The 20,383-nt window shown below is 41.3% G+C and overlaps 1 protein-coding gene and 1 long non-coding RNA gene across 3 annotated transcripts in view; one reads left to right on the top strand and one right to left on the bottom strand.

Moving 5' to 3' along the window:
- Window positions 1-1,077: 1,077 nt before the first annotated feature.
- On the bottom strand, window positions 1,078-19,269 carry LOC114806875. The gene is made up of 6 exons (XR_003754979.2): window positions 19,087-19,269; window positions 13,878-14,001; window positions 13,213-13,388; window positions 9,534-9,686; window positions 8,829-8,894; window positions 1,078-1,137 (listed from the first exon to the last, which is right to left on the bottom strand). It is a non-coding gene; the product is annotated as an uncharacterized LOC114806875 (long non-coding RNA).
- The window catches only part of FAM81B (family with sequence similarity 81 member B), a 36,377-nt gene continuing 35,252 nt past the window's right edge, over window positions 19,259-20,383 (top strand). Inside the window, exon 1 of one of the 2 annotated variants that reach the window (XM_007664859.4) lies at window positions 19,259-19,420. The gene's annotated coding sequence lies outside the window, so the exon portion shown is untranslated. The remainder of the gene's footprint in view (window positions 19,421-20,383) is intronic. The other variant, XM_039911165.1, reaches the window with a different exon arrangement.

The following is a 20,383-nucleotide window of genomic DNA, read 5'->3' as shown; positions in this document are numbered from 1 at the left end:
CTCAGAACCTCTTTCAGAATTATGAACAGATGGATAATAATAATAATAATAACTGTAGTATTGGTTAAGTAGAGAAGCAGCGTGGCTCAGTGGAAAGAGCACGGGCTTTGGAGTCAGAGGTCATGGGTTCAAATCCCGGCTCGGCCATTTGTCAGCAGTGTGACTTTGGGCAAATCACTTAACTTCTCGGTGCCTCAGTTACCTCATCTGTAAAATGGGGATTAAGACTGTGAACCCCACGTGGGACAACCTGACTCCCTTGGGTCTACCCCAGCGCTTAGAACAGTGCTCGGCACATAGTAAGCGCTTAACAAATACCAACATTACTATTATTAAGTACTTCTAAGTGCCAGACAAGCAGCGTGACACAGTGGATAGAGCACAGGCCTGGGAGTCAAAAAGTCATGGGTTCAAATCCCAGCTCTACCACTTGTCTGCTATGAGGCCTTAGGTAAGTCACTTCACTTCACTTGTGGCTGTTTCCTCACCTGTAAAATGGGGATTGAGACTGTGTGCCCCATGCAGGGCAGGGACTGTGTCCAACCCAATTTGCTTGTATCTACCCCAGAGCTTGTGTAGTACCTGGCACAAAGTAAGTGCCTAATAAATACCATAATTATTTTTATTATTACTAATAAATATTGGAGTAGACACAAGGTAATTGGGTTGGACACAGTCCCTGACCCACATAGGGCTCACGATCTTCATCCCCATTTTCCAGATGAGGTAACCGAAGCACAGAAAAGTGAAGTGACTTGCCCAAGATCACACAGAGGACAAGTAGCAGAGCAGGGATTCAAACCCAAGTCCTTCTGAATCCCAGGCCTAAGCTCTATTCACTCAATCACATTACTTCCCTATTATGACCACAACACCCAGATGGAAGATATTTCACTGGACACTCTTTGTAAGCATTGCTTCTCTACACAAGTGAACGAACTGTATTCATCCATCTCCCAGTAGTTCTTTGGGCCAGTGAGTGCAGTAAGTCATTAATGAGACTTGGAGAGCCCAATCCCTTCCAAAAATCAGAAAAAACCCACATCGGCAACTATAACTTCATTGTTTCACTACATAACATTTGAATTATTTATCTGATGTCTTTTACTCAGCAGGCAAAAATCCAAAGCTCTTAACCTGTCAGGGCACAAAATACATAATTATAGTTTAGTGGCTTTTTTAGGGGGATATTTATCACAAAGGCATTGCTGCATCTTCTTTTTTTAGAGAAACCCCTCTAGTAATGCCTGATAATAATAATAATAATAATGTTGGTATCTGTTAAGCACTTACTTGTGCCAAGCACTGTTCTAAGCGCTGGAGACAGGTTGGGGTAGAGGAGGAGATGAGTGCAGAAAATCTGAAACTCTTTCCTATCCACAATCCCTCCTCCATCTCCACTCATTGCCTGCTTCCCCCCGCCCTTCCTCCTCATCTTTCCTTGGTACCCTAATTTTACGGGTGGTCGAGGGTATGGGACTGTGAGGTCTCAGCAGGGTCCATCATACTGGAGCTGTGGAAGGGAAAATGGAGGGATTGGAAGCTCCTTGTGGGCAGGGATCACATCTGTCAATTCTATTATACTCTCTCAAGCACTTCAGTATAGTTCATTCATTCAATAGTATTTACTGAGCGCTTACTATGTGCAGAGCACCGTACTAAGCGCTTGGAATGTACAAATCGGTAACAGATAGAGACGGTCCCTGCCTCTGATGGGCTTACAGTCTGATCGGGGGAGACGGACAGACAAGAACAATAGCAATAAGTAGAATCAAGGGAATGAACATCTCATTAAAACAATAGCAAATAAATAGAATCAAGTGTATAGTATAGTGTTCTGCGCACAGGAAGTCCTCAATATGAAACAGCATGGTGTAGTGGATAGAGCACAGGCCTGGGAGTCAGAAGGTCATGGATTCTAATGTCAGCTCTGCCACTTGTCTGCTGTGTGACTTTGGGCAACTCACTTCACTTCTTTGGACCTCAGTTACCTCATCTGTAAATGGGGATTGAGATTGTGAGCCCCATGTGAGACAGGGACTGTGTCCATCCCGATTTACTTGTATCCACCCCAGTGCTTAGCACAGTGGCAGTGCTTAACAAGAATCATAATTAATATTATTATTATTAGCAAGAGTAATAATAATAATAAATACCATTGGTTGAGGGATTGGGGTGGACAGGGTGCAGGGAAACTGGGAACAAACTTCACTCCTCTCAGGCTAACCTATGGAGTGCCTGCCTTCCCTTTTATATCCTCCAGTTCTCTCCAACTTCAAAGCCTTTACAAAATCACATATTTTTCCAGAGGCTTTCCCCAGATTAATTTCCCTTCTCTCTAGGTTCTATCTCTTCAACTACCACTTCAGCACCTACTGCCCCAACTATACATTTATACATGTACAAGTTCTTGTAACATTTCAATCAATTAATCAATTATTTTTTTTTTAGCACTACTGTGTACACAGCACTGTATTTAGTGCACAGGGAGGGTACAATATGTAAGTAGACGAGATTCTTGCTCTCAAGGAGTTTACAATCTAGCCAAGGAGATGGATATTAAAATAAATTATAGGTAGGGGAGGCAACCAGATATAAGAATATGTACATAAATTTTGTGGGGTTGTACCTAAATGCTTAGAGGATACAGACTCAAGTTCATAGATGACACAGAAAGGAGGAAAAATGGAATGGAAGAGGAGTAAGAGATTAGTAGGGGAAGGCTTCCTGTAGAAGATGTGATTTTAGTAGGGACTCTGAAGATGAGGAAAGTGTATTAATATTATTAGTAGTAATAATAATAATCGGCATTTTTAAGGCACTTACAATGTGCCAAGTACTGTTTGGAGCACTGAGGAAGATACAAGATAATAAGGTAATAACAAGATAATAACAAGATAATACAGTCCCTGTCCTACCGCAGGGCTCAAATTAAGTAAGAGGAGTTACAGCTATTGAATCCTCATTTTACAGATGAGGTAACTGAGGCACAAAGAATTAAATGACTTGCCAAGGTCACAAAGCAGTTATGTCGTAGATCTGAATTAGAACCCAGGCCCTCTAACTCCCATGATCTTTCTACTAGGTCATGTGCTATAAAGGAAGTAGAGCATGACCCGGGGATAGACGAAACGGGAGGGATGATGAGAGCAAGGTAGAGTGAGTAGGTTGGTATTAGGGGATTTAAGTTGGGTTTTAGTGGGAGAGAAGGAAGGATAGGTGGGAGGGAGGGAGCTGATGGAGTGACTTAAAGCTGATGGAGAAGCGTTTCTGCTTCTTCTTAGACAAATGGCAAACTTGCATATTATACCGATAGAAGGAAGAAAATTAGTGAGCAGGCAAAAGAAACAAGAACAAAACAAAGCCAGGAATTAGACTTGCTCCTGGTAACAGCCTGCAACAATGCAAATCAGCTTTCCTTCTGAAATATTTGCAGTCAAATCTGGGAAGGGAGGCAGAGTCAAGGAAGTGACAAGCTATACTTTATGTTTCAACAGACTTTCCTCAAGAGTTTCTGGTTTACCAAGGAGAAAACTGAAAATACTAAATTATAATGAATGAAGGAATGGGAATATTCTACTGCTATACATAGGGAATGCATACCAGTGGAAAATTCCCATTGGCGTGTTGGACCACCAAAGCATGAATAAAGGACATTAAGGAAATATTCATCAGTTCCATTTTATGCTTACATATCTAAAGCTATAATGATGTTTTTCATTATTCTATAACTGCTCAAATTATCTACACTTATGTTTCCATCTCTTTTTGGAATTTCACCTCAAAATTGTAATTACTGTTTCTTAATCCTTTGCCTGTTATGTGATTTTGAACGAGTCACTTAAATTCTCTGTGCCACAGTTTCCTCATTGGTAAAATGGGGATTCAATACCCATTCTCTTTCCTAATTAGGCTGTGTGCCCCATGTCAACAGAGACTGTGTCCAACCTGATTAATTTGTAACTACCCCAGAGCTAGTATAGTGCCTGGTACATAGTAATCCCTTAACAAATTCCACAATTATTGTTATTATTAGATCTCGTGACAAATGTTCAAGGTTCCAAATTCTTTGGGTCAGACCTGATCTAACCCAAATGAGATAATTTTATTTTTTCTCTTTCAATGTCTAATTTCAACATCTGAATCTTTTGTTTTTTTCCTTGGGAAAGTTATTAACTTTCCAGAACAAACTATGCAAGCTCTATGGTTGAGAGATCTCTTTTTTATGGTGTTTGTTAAGCACTTTCTATGTTTCAGACATTGTTCTAAGCACTGGAGCAGGCACAGGTCAATTAGATCGTTCACGGTCCCTGTCCCTCATAGGGCTCTCTGCCTAAGTGGAAAGAGCATGGGCTTTGGAGTCAGGGCTCATGAGTTCGAATCCCAGCTCTGCCACTTGTCGGCTGTGTGACTGTGGGCAAGTCACTTAACTTCTCTGTGCCTCAGTTCCCTCATCTGTAAAATGGGGATTAAGACTGTGAGCCCCATGTGGGACAACCTGATTCCCCTCTGTCTACCCCAGCGCTTAGAACAGTGCTCGGCACATAGTAAGCGCTTAACAAATACCAACATTATTATTATTAAGTAGGAGGGAGAACAGGTATTGAATCCCCATTTCACAGCTGAGGAAGCTGAGGCACAGAGAAGTCAAATGAGTTGCCCAAGGTCATACAGCAATATTGGCAAAGCCGGGATTAGAATCCAAGTCCTCTATCAGATCCATGCTCTTTCCACTAGATCAGGCTGCTTTCTCCTTTTTGGAAGACTAAAGTATTTGCCCACTTTGAGTTTCGCTTTCTTAACTGATATCTTGAAATGAGACCTGTCAGTCCAATTCCTACATTCTCAACTGTAAATTTTCTCTCAGATTAGTTTCAGTTAGGGTTTAGAAAACACTAAACCAATAAAATATAATGGACAAGAATTTCAGGGACTTGCTTCTCATTGCAATTCTGACCATTTCTGGAATTTTAATTCTTTTTGAGATGTACCTAGGTGGGATCCCATCTATTGCTACTTTCTTGTGGATCATTTGGAGAATTGGTTAGTGTTCTCTGGAAATGGCTGTTAGTTATTTAAATCTACCTACTCCAAAATTTGTGTCAAGGAAGACTGTTGGGTTAGAAAAGCAGCTCAGAGACAATGGAACGCAATGAAACCCGTTGTTGGGTAGGGATTGTCTTTTTTGCTGAATTGTACTTTCCAAGCGCTTAGTACAGTGCTCTGCACACAGTAAGTGATCAATAAACATGATTGAATGAATTGAAACTTGTCCCTTTCTTTGAGAAATCAGGTTTGGTGAGGGACCTATTTGTGCTATGGTTTGACTCAGCTGGCAAAGAAATTTGGTTGCCAATTTGATTGTTATTTTTTATTATTATTAGATTATCAAAGCAAATGAAGTGGCACAGCAAAAGAAAAGAGTGTCTTTTAGCAAGCAACCAGTCCTTTTCTCCACCACTGAGCACCTTGGCCAAGGTGATCATTAGAATCTGATGAAAGTCAGTGAGAAAGAAGGGTTGGAGGATGAATTATCCTCCAATGAAAGACTCCAGGAATGACGTTCTTCAGTTACATAGATCATTTTTACTGAGTGTTTACTATGTTCAGAAGTACTGTACTAAGTGCTTGGGAGAGTACAGTACTGCAGAATTAGCAGACATGTTCCCTTCCCACAGTGAGCTTAGAGTCTAAATGGTGAAACAGACATTAATATGAACAAATAAATAATTTACAGTATACAATTTAAAGGTATGAACAAAAGTGCTGTGGGATTGAAATGGGGAGAATATCAAATGTCCAAAGTTCACGGATTCAAGTGCATAGGCGATGCACAAGGGAGAGCGAGCCGGGAAAAAGAGGGCTTAGGGAAGGCCTCTTGGAGGAGATGTGACCTTAATAATGCTTTGAAGATGGAGAGTGTGGTGGTCAGGCAAATATGGAGGGGAAGGGAGTTTAGGGTAGGGGGAGGACATGGAAAGAGGTTAGCATTGAGATAGTTGAGATCAGGGTACAGTGAAAAAGCTGTGCTAGAGGAGCAGAGTGTGAGGGCTGTGCTGTAGAAGGAGAGTAGTGAGGTAAGGTAGGATGGGGCAAGCTGATTGACTGCTCTAAAGTGAATGATTCTGTAGTTCTTGAGTTTCAATTTTGGCCTTGGGTGCATAAACCAAGCTTTTCATTTTGAAGATACCAGTGGAAAAAGGACAGAGGGTTTGGAGAATAGAGCAAGCAGGATGGGATTTGGGTGGGGCAGACAGTCAGAAAGAACTGATTTGGGGGAGGTTTCAGTCCCACTTAGAAACAGTGAGCTTTTTTCAGCCCTACCCTGTGAGAATCAGTAACTTGGGATGAGTGAAGCGAGGTGAAAGGCTTCAACTCTACTGTTGGAAACACTTGAGGATAAAATAATTCTTCTAATCCTTGTAAAGTCGACTCCCAATTTTGGGTTCTTTTTCTAAGTAGAAGTCAAGAAGAAACTTTGGCTTTGCCCAGATTAGTATAGTCTTCTTTCACATGGAGACTATGGAAAGTATTTTTCAAGTAGGAACCCAAGTCCAGTGTCTTCTTGCTTAGCATCCACCAATCCTTCGTGACATTTTTTGTAATTCTGTGTCCTATTGTCCTATTTCCACTAACAAAAGTAGATTTATTTCCCTGTTTCCAACCCTATCAAATTTGACCCACCCTATATGTTACAGAAGTGTTTTATAAGAAGCCTAACAAATGTTTAAAGCTCAGTCAACTGAAACAAAAATAATCCTTTCTGTTTGTCAGTGTCTCTGCTTTCTGGTCTCTGCTAGCATTAAATTCAGTTAGTCAAAAGTCCTTCAATATGAAGTCCCTCAAAGGAAAGGACTAAATGTATTTCTCTCAATGTTCTCATGGCCTTTCTCTCAGGCTGTCATGAAGAAAGTTCATTTCTTTATTCCTTCAAGGCTAATAAACATTAAATGTCTCTGTGATGAACTGACTAAAAATGTTTTCCCTCTTTTCACCTTCCCAGAATACTGTTAGTTATTTATATTAATGCACCAATGCCAAGTTTCACAAGGTGGGGCAAATTGCATCTTCATCATGCTTGATCTTTGCCAATGATTATTCACAATTATTGAACAAAAAGAAAGCATTAATTACTCTACCGATGCACTATTAGCTGTGTTTTTAAAGAACTTTTATAATGAAAAGTACACTGAAAGTACCATGTACCATTTCCCTTGTTCTCTCCCAGCTCTTTATATTTAGCCAATGCACAAACTATCATTAAATTAGTTTTATGCTTTTCACATTTGGTGGAGGCTTTCCTGTAATCCAATATTTTAATTATGTTGAGGTTATGTCTTCACGCTTTTCAGGACACTAAGAAAACAATGAGTTAATTATTTAGTTTCTATTTTCTGCAGAGATCCCCAAGCACCCTTGGGAATGTGAGCTTATGACTCCCAAAGGGTCAGATGTGTTCCCAGAAAATGGCTGGCCTTATGTGTGAAAATGGCTGGCCCTGAAAATTAAACCTAAAGTTTCAAAGCTAGACAGCATTTTAAAAACAGGTACCTTATACCCGATCTAAAACATGTTGAAATCCTTTGAAATACAGTGTTCTCTTTTGTACCCCAGTGTTCTTTTGAGTAGTGTTTGTAAACTACCTCATAAAAAGGCTTCAAAGTAAAGACATGGGATTTTCTTTAAACAGATTTCTTTCTTGGAAAATTTAAACATTACAGACCCAAATAGGGTTTATCTTTAGAAGTCTCAAGTCACCTTCCGGCAAATTAATGACCTTATTTGAGGAGAACTCTTCATGTTTGTTAGCAGGAAGAATTGTAATTCTGTCACAATAAGGAACAGTAGTACTTGGAAAAATCATCCTGTTGTGTCAGGGCAAGCGCTGGCCACAAATAACTTTTCAGAAGCTCTTGTTGGTAAGAATTAAAAGCAGGAGACAATGGCCTACCCATTGAAGCCAGCAAAGACAAGGTCACCTAGAACCAAGAACCAATGATAAGCAATATAGCCAGGTGGAAAGAACTTGGGCCTGGAAGTCAGGACACCAGATTTCTAATCCCATATCTCCCAGAAAGGCAGCATGACATAGTGGATAAGGCAGGGGGCTGGGAGTCAAAAGGTCAAGGGTTCTAATCCCGGCCCCACCATTTGTCTGCTGGATGACCTGGGGCAAGTCACTTCTCTGTGCCTCAGTTGCCTCATCTGAAAATGGAGATTGAAACAGTGAGCCCCATGTGGGGCAGGGAATGTGCTGTGGGGCAGGGACTGTGTCCAACCTGATTTGCTGTATCCACCCCAATGCTTAGTACACTTAACAAATACCATAATTATTATTGTTATTACTATTAATTATTATTATTTACCTGCTGTGTAATCTTGGGCAGGCTACTTAACTCTATACTTCCATTCCTCATCTGTTAAATAGGGATTAAATACCTGTTTTCTCTCTCTCCCTTAGACTGCAAGCCCCATGTGGGACAGGGACTGTTTCCTTCTTGATTATCTTGTACCTAACCCAGTGCATAGCACACTGTTTGGAACATAGCAAGAATTTAACAAATGCCACAATTATCACTGTAGAAACCTGAATGAAAAGAAAGCAAGAAAAGATGATATCACAGAAGAGTTTGCTGAATAATGTTTCTCTTGAACACTGAACATTGAAAAAGAGAAAATCCTCAAAACTTCCTTTAAACCTCTTCCAATCTGAATACCGTCAAAGGTCATGTTTGGGGAGAATTATTGAACGAACGCTGTTTTCAAGGTCATCATGCCCCAGACCAATTACAAACATCAAAAGAAATGCTGGAAGGTTATACACTGACCTTGTCCTTCCTCATGTCAGTAGTTGGAGTTTTCTCTCAGTTCTTTTTATCATTCTTTGATGTATTCTAAGATATATCAATGTGCCATAATTATTATTCTCTCAGAGCTTTATTGTGGTTGTTTGAGACCAATATTAAAGACCTCTAGAGAGAAAAAAACCCTCTTTGTGGTCTTTTAGGCCCATATCGGACATCCTAGCTCTATAGTTAAGCATCGCTGGTGGGTCCATTGGCTATATTAAATAGATTGATCTGTAGTTTTCTCCAAGTAGCGTTCTTTTGTAGAGAAGGCTAGCCAATGCTCTGTCTGAGATGGTTTATTAGAAGTTCTGGAGCTGGGCGGCAGCTTCCGTTCGAAGTAGAGCTGGAGAAGGTGGACCCAAAAGCCCCATAATGTCCAACACCTCTCAGTTACCCTGTATGTTGTAGACAGTGTAAATTCCCAACCTGAGAAAGCTCGCAGAAATGTGGTCTCCCAGCTGAATGAACAGTATTGACCAAACAGTGCCAAAGAAGCAGAAAACTAAGCATTAGCATGTTCCAAATCCAGTGGAACAGTGTTGAGATTCACAACCCATCAGCTGCCTTCATTGGAATATTGCCCAAGTAGTAGGTTTAAAAGCCCAATATAAGTTTCCCCCTCTATTTTACCAAATATCCAATACATCCACACAGACTCTGAAGCCCAGGACTCTAGAGACTTACTTAAGAAACACAAAAGCCTTGCCTAGATGAGCCATGGCACCAAGGCATTGGGTGATGTTGAGAGCACATGAATTATCTTGTTAGAAGATCTCTTCATATCATATTTAGCACCGTAGGTGAGGCCAGGATAATGTTCAAACAGACTTCTCCATGCTAAAAGAATTACAGCCCAGATTAAAACCAATTTTTTTTAAAAAAAACCTTATTATCTGCTCAGTTTGCCGAAACCTGAAATGACCTCCAGGGAGGGAAGAGTTCCTCCCTAATCAGGCTCTTGCCTGCCAATACTAAGGGGTGAATCCATTTTGATGGACAGTTTCTTGGCACACATGCTTGGCTGCTATGAAATAGACTGGGGCTTCCAAGCTCATTTCACCATGTGAACTGAAAAGCAGCCTTCCAATAAATCTCTCAGCAAGGTCTGAGCCACCATTTTCTTACTTATTTCTCATGATTCTTTGAGGAGACTCCATTCTAGGGAAAGCAAAGTAGTCCACCTAACTAATCATGAAGGGTATGTGACCCATCCTCTTTTCTCCAAATCACAGTGAATAGAACCAGATATCCAAGGATTACTTTCCTTCATTTTATCTGTCAAAATGATGTAGGTGATTAATTACAATTACTCTATCTCCTGGTCACTAGGACATGAGAAATAGTGTGGTCTAGTGGCTAGAGAACAGGATTGTGATTAAAGAGAGGTGAGTTCTAATTGGGGCTCTGCTACTTTGAGAGTGATAATGATTGCAGTATTTTTTAAGTGCTTACTTATGTGCCAGGCATTGTACTAAGCACTGGAATGGGTACCAGCAAATCAGGTTAGATACAGTCCCTATCCCATGTGGGACTCACAGTCTCAATCCACATTTTACATATGAGGTAAATGAAGCACAGAGAAGTAAAGTGACTTGCCCAAGGTCACAGAGCAGATAAGTGGCAGAGCCGGGATTAGAACCCATGACCTTCTGACTCTCAGGCCCATGCTCCATCCACTACACAACACACGTGACTATCAAATCTGTCATATTGTACTCTCCCAAGCAGTTAGTACAATTCTCTGCATATAGTAAGCACTCAATAAATATGATTGACTAATTGATTGCTATGCAGTTTTGGACAAGTCATTTAGCTTTACTATGCCGCAGTTTCCTCATCCAGAAAATAGGGATTCAATACCCGATCTCCCTCCCCCTTAAAGTGAGCCCCGTGTAGGACCGGGAATGTGTCCAATCTGATTATCTCTTATCTATCCCAGCACTTTGCACAGAGTAACAGTTTTCATAGATACCACAATTATTATATTATTATTCTTATTCTTAATAATTACAATTACAATAATAATGACTTATTGCACCTATGATTTGAGAGGTCCTGAAGGCCACTTCAGTTGATTAATTTACAGCTGACATGTATTTGCCATACTGAGTGTTCACTGCAGGAACAAAACCGTGCCCCCCAGAATGAAGCGACTTGGAAAATCCATTCCACATTTGGAGTCACCCAATTTCCATGTCACTCTCCTAATGCCCTAGGAAATGGAAAAAAGGCTCTGATATCTCTAGTCTTGGAAAACTCTCTCTCCAGTTCCTTGGGACCCTGAGAATACTGCAAATAGATGGGGAAGCAGCATGGCTCAGTGGAAAAGAGCCTGGGCTTCGGAGTCAGAGGTCATGAGTTCGACTCCCGGCTCTGCCACTTGTCAGCTGTGTGACTGTGGGCAAGTCACTTAACTTCTCTGTGCCTCAGTTACCTCATCTGTAAAATGGGGATTAACTGTGAGCCTCACATGGGACAACCTGATTCCCCTGTATCTACCCCAGCGCTTAGAACAGTGCTCTGCACATAGTAAGCGCTTAACAAATACCAACATTATTATGGGGTGTCTTTGTATGAGAATAAATGTACCCCCACTTCCTTTCCCTTTCCATTGCTAGCCCAAAGAAGACAGGACATACTGTATGTCTGGCAGACACCAGACTATATTCCAAAAGGTCAGCCCTTTGTTCATTTCAGGAAGGAAAACTTAATCAAGATAAATGTCTTTGGTCAGATTTCTCTTGTAGGTCAGTACATCTTATTATCTGTCTCACTTTTTCAAGCGATAACCATCTTTCTTTTCCTCTCTCTCTTCCCCCATCTCTCTATTCAGCTCTCTGAAGAGATCCTATATCTTCTATTAGAGCAAGAAAGCATCCTTAAATGATGATGGATGTTCATTTAAAGCATATGAAAATTAGAGTATCTTGCTGGCTGCTAATCTAGAAGTGTATGTTTGGCCTATTGAGCTAAAATGTACTGCAGCTCTAAATTATGCATAAGGGATGTTTCCTATGTTTTTGTCTTTCCAATAATCCTTCAATTACAAGACTGATTTTATGAAAATTTTCTTCCATTCAGCTAAGTTGGAAAGTGAAGACATCATCTTTCCCGATATGTCCATTAACTAAACATAATCTGAGCCTTCTGTTCTTTATTTAGTTCCTATCTCGGAAAGTGTTTCTGTCCTTTGCTTTGAGGCATAAAGTTTTTTTGACCTAGAGGAAGTCCAGACCTTTAAATAGGAATTTTTACTTTCATATTTGCTTACCTTGTCTTTTCCAAGTTCAATCAATTGATCAATGGTGAGTGCTTACTATGTGCAGAGCACTGTGCTAAGTGCTTGGGAGAGTGCAACAGAGCAGAATTAGCAGACATGGTCCTTGCCCATTTTGAGATTTAGAATGCTCAGCTGGGTTTTGGAGGTTTTGAATTTTTTTCCCATTAAGACTCTTCATGAAGACCAAACCATGCGGAGCTCCCGCTTCAGTGTGCCTGCTTCTAATCAGGCTATTTCCTTTTGTGGAGTCCTTCAGCAGCAAAAACTGGCATTTAAAATCTTAGTCTCCAATGATGAAATCAGAAAAACAGTCTAGAAGTTCTAGAATCAGATCTGAGCAATCCATCCATCATCAATCAATCATATCTATTGAACACTTACTGTGTGCAGAGAAATGCATTAAGCACTTGGGAGAGTAAAATATCAGAGTTGGTAGACACATTCCCTACCCACAGAGAGCTTACAGTTTAGAGGGAGAGCTTACAGCACAATATAACCGAGTTGGTAGACATGTTCCCTGCCTACAAGGAGTTTACACTCTAGAGGTGGAGAAAACATTAAAATAAATTAGAGATATGAACATAAGTGCTGTGGGACTGAAGGTGGGGGCAAATAAGGATACAAATCCAAATTCAAGGCACAAGTGTTCCATTGCATAATTTCCCCACCCTGATTTTTGATGTGGAAATTAAAGATTATATTTTGAACCACATAATTGTAAGAAGTGATAATGGCACCTGCTGGGGTAGGAAGAGGAGGATTGTCAGAACTTAATAATGCAGCTTAAACAGGCTAGTGCTAGAGGATGGGGAGTTTCTTTGTGTAAATGGGCATGCTCAAGGGGAAGAAGAGGAGAGTAGAGTGGGGATAAATTTATTGAATAACTATTCTACACAACTGAGAATGCAATAGATGTAAGAGAAGCATTCTCAAGTAGGCTCTCACCTTTCTCTTACTTCTCCTGCTCTCCTTATTGCTATACTTAATTCGTATATGACCCACATAATTGTCCTACCCATGCTTTGATGTAGTAAAACTTAGTAAAGAAAGTGGGGAAATTATTCAAATAAAAACGGTACTCACCTTTCTCCAAAGAAGGGTTCAGCCTAGAGTGGCCCAGGCATCTCCAGATTTGACTAATTTGGGAACATGCAGAATTCACCCCTCAAAAACCATTCTCTGATGCAGATCCTCTTAAGTTTGAAAGCTTCCTTTCCTTTCTCTTCAGCAACCTTCTTATGTCACATCAATTCTAACATCTTGGTGGTCCGGCATATCGAAGAATAAAATAAATTAATTGGGAGGTGCGATTTGAGATTCTGAGGAAAAAGTTCATTCTTTTCCATGTATCCCCCAGTCATCTCCTACCTATCAATAATGCATAAAACACTGTTTTTCAGGGCTCCTGCTTTTTAATGAAATCTCGGGTCTAGCCGAGTCAGGAACCATCATCGGACTTCAAAATCTTAAATCGCATCATCAATCTCTGTCCGATAAAATCCGTTAACTTCAAGAATGATCGGATGCTTTACTCTGGTCTGCTCTCTCTAAAGGAAGTCTGTGGTTAGCAAGACCCTTGTGACATGGCTGAAGATATTTTAGGAATAGCCCACAAGATGTTGGAGAGAGGTGAAGTAGCTAGAGTCACCTCCAAAAAGAAAAGTATGGAATCCACTGATATTTGTAGCAGGATTAGGAGCCCTAAAAATCCCAATTGCCTACTTAAGAAAATAGAGAATAGGAAATACCTGAGTTCTTTCTTGAGCTCTTACTGCCGGTTTTAACCTTACTTCAAACATTCAAGTATCTTGATATTTCATGATGGAAATAGATATGACTTTCTCCTTTTCCACATGGAGGCCACACTAGAACCTTAATAAATCACTCAGTCAGTGGCATTTATTGAGGGCTTATTTTGGACAGAACCCTGTAATAAGCACTTGGGAGACTATAATAGAGTTGGTAGACACAGTCCCTGTCCTTGATGAGCTTACAGTCTATGGGGGAAATCAGACATTAAAATAAATTACAGGTAAGGGAAGAAACCCAATATAAGGCTATATACATAAACACTTTGGGAGAGGAGGTGGGGTGACTCCCTTAGGGGATGGACTGAGTGCGTGGATGAGGTAGTAGAGAGGGAAAATAGGGTGGGGGGATGATACTTTAGCAGGGTTATCTGGAGGAGATAAGATTTCAGCTGGACTTGGAAGACTGGGGCAGAGTCCTGGATATGGCTAAAACCAAACATCTTATCTTTTCTCTTAAACCCTCCTCCTAGTTTCCCCAGCACAGATGAGGACACCACCATCCTCCCTCTCTTAAAGCTTACAACTCAACTCCTTGTTACCTCTAAGAAGCAAGCTATTGAACCCGAGGTTAGACCTATGGAAAGTAAAAAGATGCTATTTAACTCTTTGGCTCAAAATTCAGAGGGGAGATCTAAAAATATTCTCCATTATTGATTTCTGCATTAAAAATTACATCCTTTCTGAAAAGAGAGATCTCCATTTACCTCGAAGCTTTGATGCTGACATTGGGCAGGATATCTGAGGGCATCGCTCTTCCCATGACACAAAAACAATATGGAGCATTATACTTTTAAGGAAGTCTCCATCCGAAAGGAAGAGCTGAGCTGGGATGGTTGGCCGAGACCCAGTTGGCTTGGGCTTTGGCATGGTCTGATGTATTAAGTCAGTGATTGCCCAACTATGGTGTTGAGATCACCCTGGTCTATGAAAGGCTCACTGGTAGAGCACAGAGATGCATGAGATTGGTTATTCAGATTCCAAGGCTGAAGGGGAAGGGTGTTAGAATAATGGCACAAATAATAATGACACTTGTGGTAATTATAATATTAATTGAGGTATTTGTTAAATGCTTACTATGTGCCAGGCACTGTACTAAGCACTGGGGTGGATACAAGTTAACCAAGTTGGACACAGTCCCCTTGTCCCATATGGGGCTCACAATGTGGTTTTGTGGAAAGAGCAAGGGCCTAGGAATCAGAGGACTTGGATTTGAAATTCTGGCACCACCTTTTGTGGTACTCTGCTGTGTGACCTTGGGTGAGTCACTTATCTTATCTATGCCTCAATGAACTCATCTGCAAAACAGAGATTAAGACTGTGAGCCCCATGTGGTTCATGGATTGTGTCTATCTCAGGGTTTAGTAAAGTGCCTGGCACATATTAAGAGCTTAACAAAAGCCATTTCAAAAAGAAAGTTCAAGTAAGAGGGAGAAAAAAGATTGAAAAGTTTATAGGCCTGGAAGTCAGGAGTCCTGAGTTCTAGTTCTGGATCTGCCACTTGCCTGCTGTGTGACCTTGTGCATACCTATCTTCTTGTCCTCTAGATTGTGAACCCCTTTTGGGGTAGGGACTGTGTCCAATCTAATTATCTTATACTTACTCCAGTGCTTAGCTCAGTGCCTGTCACATAGTAAATGCTTAACGGTACCACAGTTTGTATTATCATTTTGAAATTAAACCAATAGAGTTGTCCACAATAAGGAGTTGGACTCAGCTAAACAGAAATGTAAAATCCATCTGGCCCCATGAAAGGTTATAGTTCTTGAACACGATTGTGTAGCAGAGTAAGCACCTAACAAATACCACAGCTGTCATTATCACCATTATTATTATTATTACTATTATTAACTTCCTCTGCCAACATGGGAGCAGCTTGCCAGCCTACCTTTCTTTCGATGTCACTGCCTGTGAAGACTTGTGATTAGTGATCTCTGGTCCCCTCTGGCCCTCCTTTGACATTTGATGCTGCTTTGAGTGGAGGTCAGTGATTGGTTTTGTTTGTTTATTTGGCTGGAGGGATCAGCTCTTTATTAGGAGCAGCAAGAGGGAAAGAGGTGGAAGTTTCAGGCAGGAAATTCCCAGAGGGTCTAGAGAGATGTAAATTTCCTGCTGGAGTCGGCTTGCAAGTAGGAGCCAAGGGGAAGGATTTTTGTTTGTTGGAAAGGGCCCTGGGAAGATGTGACAGCAGGAAACCAGAGATGGGGGGAGGAGAAAAGACTGGCAGGTGGAGAAGGAGGAGCTCTTGAGGGAAACAATTCTCATAGCCTGTACCTCAGGGGAGGCTGGATGTCAAGAAACTTGGTAAGAGATGTGTGTTCAGACCTCATGCCTAGGGAAATGCTGACAGCGATTAAGACGTGGAGAAATATTTGGGGGTTGGGGGTGAGGGCTGTACATCTGGGGTTAATAGAACAAGGAGAAATGCCTGTCTGAATTAAAGTAGTCAATAGTATTTATTGAGTGATTACTCTAAGCAGAGAACAGAACACTTGGAAATTTACAATTTACTAAGCAGTTATAATTTCTGTCCTGGAGGAGCTTACCATCTAGTGGATTGTTGTTCAGTGGGTACACTTGGACGGGGGGGTTTAGTATTAAGGATAATAAACAACCTGAGGATCAGAGTGATTTCATTAATGCTCTAATCAATCAATCATTTGTATTTCCTGCAAGCTTACGCTGGGGAGAACACTATACTAAGCTAGAGAAGCAGCTGGAGAAGAATCATGGACTAGGAATATAGCACGGTCCTGGGAGTCAGAAGGACCTGGGTTCTAAACGTGACTCCGCCACTTGTCTGCTGTGTGACCTTGGACAAGTCACTTCATTTCTCTGTGCCTCAGGTACCTCATCTGTAAAACGAAGATTAAGACTGGGAGCCCTATGTGCGACAGGGACTATGTCGAACCTGATTACCTTGTATCTACTACAGTGCTTAGTAAGGTCTAGAGGAGAAGCAGCATGGCCTTGTGGAAAGAGTATGGGCCTGGGAGTCAGCGGATCTGGGTTCTAATCCTGGCTCTGCCAAGTGCTTGCTGTAAGACCATGAGCAAGTCACTTAACTTCTCTGTGCCTCCGTTTCCTCAACTACACAATGGACATTCAATACCTGTTCTTCTTCCTTCTTAAGACTGTGAAGCCCATGTGGGACAGGGACTGAGTCTGACCTAATTAACTTGTTCCCCAGCACTTAGAACACTGTGTGACACATAGTAAGAGCTTAACAAATACCATTAAAAAGGTTAAAGTCTAGAGGAGGCGTTTAAGTCAAGAGGAGGAGTTTATAGTCTAGAGATTAATTTATTAACTGTGGTTCATCCGGACAGAGGGTAGTACAGCTTTCATTAGATTGGAGATGATTTCTTTTGTTGTTTCCAAGTCCCATAGCAGCATTTTACCTTCCAGTTTCTGGAGAAAGCAAGGGGAGGGTTTGTTTGTTTTTAAGCCTCTAATTACTTCAGAGCAAAGATTATATCTTGGACTTCCACATGTCCCTCAAGTATCTAGTACAGGACTCTGCACAGCATAAAGCTAATAAACTGTGGATGAATGGCTGATGAATAAATGTAAGAATATTGTTTACAGATTATCAGTGAGAGAGAGAAAACATGGGGAACATTAAAACTTTCTCACATGATTTCCCTCAATAAAAGGGCTAAATCAGGGCCTTAGTGGAATGAACACAGGCCTGAGAGCCTGACATTTGTCTGCTGTGTGTGTTGGGCAAGTCAAAACTTCCCTGTGGCTCAGTTACCTCATCTTTAAAATGGAGAGTAAAGACGTGAGATCCATGTGGGACATGCACTATGTAATTTTGTATCTCCCCCCAGTGCTTAGTTCAGTGCCTGGCACATAGTAAGTGCTTAACAAATACCATAAAAAGTCCCTTAACTTCTCTATGCCTCAGTTTTTCATCTGTAAAATGGGGATTAAATATGTGTGCTTCTTTCTACTTAGCTTGCCAACTCCATGTGAGATAGGAACTGTGTCCAACCTTAACTTGTATTTACCCCCATATTTAGTACAGTGCTTGACACATAATTATTATTACTATTATCATTGTCACTAATTTTTGTTATGTGCTTATTATGTGTCAAGCACTGTTCTAAGCACAGGGGTAGGGATAAGTCAATCAGATTGGACACAGTTGTCTGTCCCACATGGGACTCACAGTCTAAGTAGGAGGGAGAACAGACATTTAATCCCCATTTTACAGTTGAGAAACTGAGGCACAGAGAAGTTAAACATCTTGCCCAGGATCATACAGCAATTGGCAGATCCAGAATTAGAATCCAGGTCCCCCGACTCCCAGTTCAACGCTCTTTCCACTAGGTCATGCTGCTTCATAATAAGCCCTAAACAAATACTATTATTATTACTATTACTGTTGATTCAATCACCAAAATCCCCTTCCTGACTCCTTATATTCCATATTAACTCTGAAATAAAGACACCAGTCCCCACCAAATAGGACTCATGGAGAAAGCCCTGAACTGGGACAAATGCAGGTTGTGACCATGACTTCTGATCGAGCAATCAATCAATTAATAATATTTACTGAGTTTTTACTGTATGTAGGACACTGAAGTAAGAATTTGGGAAAATATAGTATATAATATAATACAGTTGGTAGACACAAACCCTGACTACAAGGAACTTATATTCTACAGGAGGGAAAGGAAATGACTAAAGGGGTCTGGCAGCTCCCAAATCCTGATTTAATGGACCAAATCGACTGACATCACTGGTCTAGGAAACAGGAGCGTGAAAGCATCACTTGTCACCTGGACAGCAAGATACCACCGAAATTGGGAGAAACTGGTCAATAAGCCATTCCGAGAACAATTGGGTGGGACATAGGTCCCTCTAGACAGCTACCCAAGCTTAATGAGTTCAGATATTTGCTCCTGTTCTCTCTACACTTCTTCCATTCACCGTCGCATATACTCTCCTTAGGGCCATCTTTAGAAAACCTAAAGGCCCGAGCATCCTGAAACAAAACGGGCTGAAAATGTATTCATTATTAAAATAATTTTCATTTCCTTGACCCTGTGCTAACCCTGCAGAGTGGCCTTGAAAAGCATATCCTGGAGTCAACTGGTAAACCGATAATAACTTATCCCCTCAGGATGGAGCTGGAGCTGACCTCAGAGAAGCGTGTCCTAGGGGTGTCACAGTCAGTCGTTTGAGATTAATCAACGGCAGGGTCCGCAGGAAGCTGTCTTTGGGGAACACTGCGGGAGAAAAAAACAACATTAAAACCCCCACCTCTGTAACAGAGTTGTTACTGGACAGCTTAGAAGGCGCATTAAAAAAAAACCAAACAAAACCACTTAACCCAAGCCCAGTGGCCTTTATCTGATCAGACATTCTGGTAACCTAGAAACGCAAGTAAACAAAAGTCGCTCTGTGACAGCAGAGGGGAGACCTCTCGATGCCATGGCTCTGTTCCTGCCCCAGTCAACCACACAGGAAAGAAAGCAAGTACCAAAGGGTTTGGGGGGCTATGGGGCACTCTTGTTTTCACTTTTCAAGCAAGTGGCCCTTGAGAAATTCTAGAAAACAGTTTGTTTTCATGTTCTCCTGCCTTCCTCCACTGGGAGATGATTCATTTCCTCTATTTGAAAGGCCCAGAAAAATCAGGGTGCTTTTAATGAGGGTGTCAAATTGGGGGCTCACATCCAGGATCAGGTTTTCATGTTGGCACTGTGAGGTCTAGGAGAGGGAAGAAAAGGAGGCAGAGGAGGCCCAGAGAAAAAGGAGAGTCAGCGGAATGGGCAGTGACCACCCACAGTTGGGTGGCTTGGCTCCAATTTTGTCCCTTTTAGTTTAACTTTTGTCCCCGAGTTGGTTCCAGCGGTATCTAGGGACATCTTCTCTCTAAATTGGGAACACCTCTCCCAAGCCTGTCCCAGCTAGGAACCCAACCCAATTCCCAGAGTAACATCTGCGGTATTTGGTAAGCACTTACTATGTCCCAACCACTGTTCTAAGCGCTGGGGTAGATACAAAATAATCAGGTTGGACTAGTCCCTGTCCCACACAGGGCTCGGAGTCTAAGTAGGAGAGACAACAGGTATTGACTCCCCAATGAACAGATGAGGAAACTGAGGCACAAGGTCACACAGCAGGCAAGTGACAGAACCCGTCTTCTGAATTCCAGGCCCATACTCAGTCCACTAGACCTTGCCGCTTTGACATACATGTCTTTTTATATCTTATATTCACAGTCTCCATGTGGTGCTCACCCTTTATTAAGCTGCTTCGGTGGTAAAGATGTATACCGGAAATGCAGGTCTTAACCCCAGTGCGTATGTGGAATGCAAGCTGGGTTTGAGCAATTGCTCTTTCTCGGACGTTTCTAGTTTCAGTAATTAATCAATATCCAGCCTTAATGCATTAATATAAATTCATGAATAAAAATGGATCATCCAGTAAAATAT

The sequence above is a fragment of the Ornithorhynchus anatinus genome, chromosome 1 (genome assembly GCF_004115215.2).
Source record: "Ornithorhynchus anatinus isolate Pmale09 chromosome 1, mOrnAna1.pri.v4, whole genome shotgun sequence".
In the NCBI taxonomy this organism is placed as follows: domain Eukaryota; kingdom Metazoa; phylum Chordata; class Mammalia; order Monotremata; family Ornithorhynchidae; genus Ornithorhynchus; species Ornithorhynchus anatinus.
This window is presented reverse-complemented; position numbering and strand designations above follow the sequence as displayed.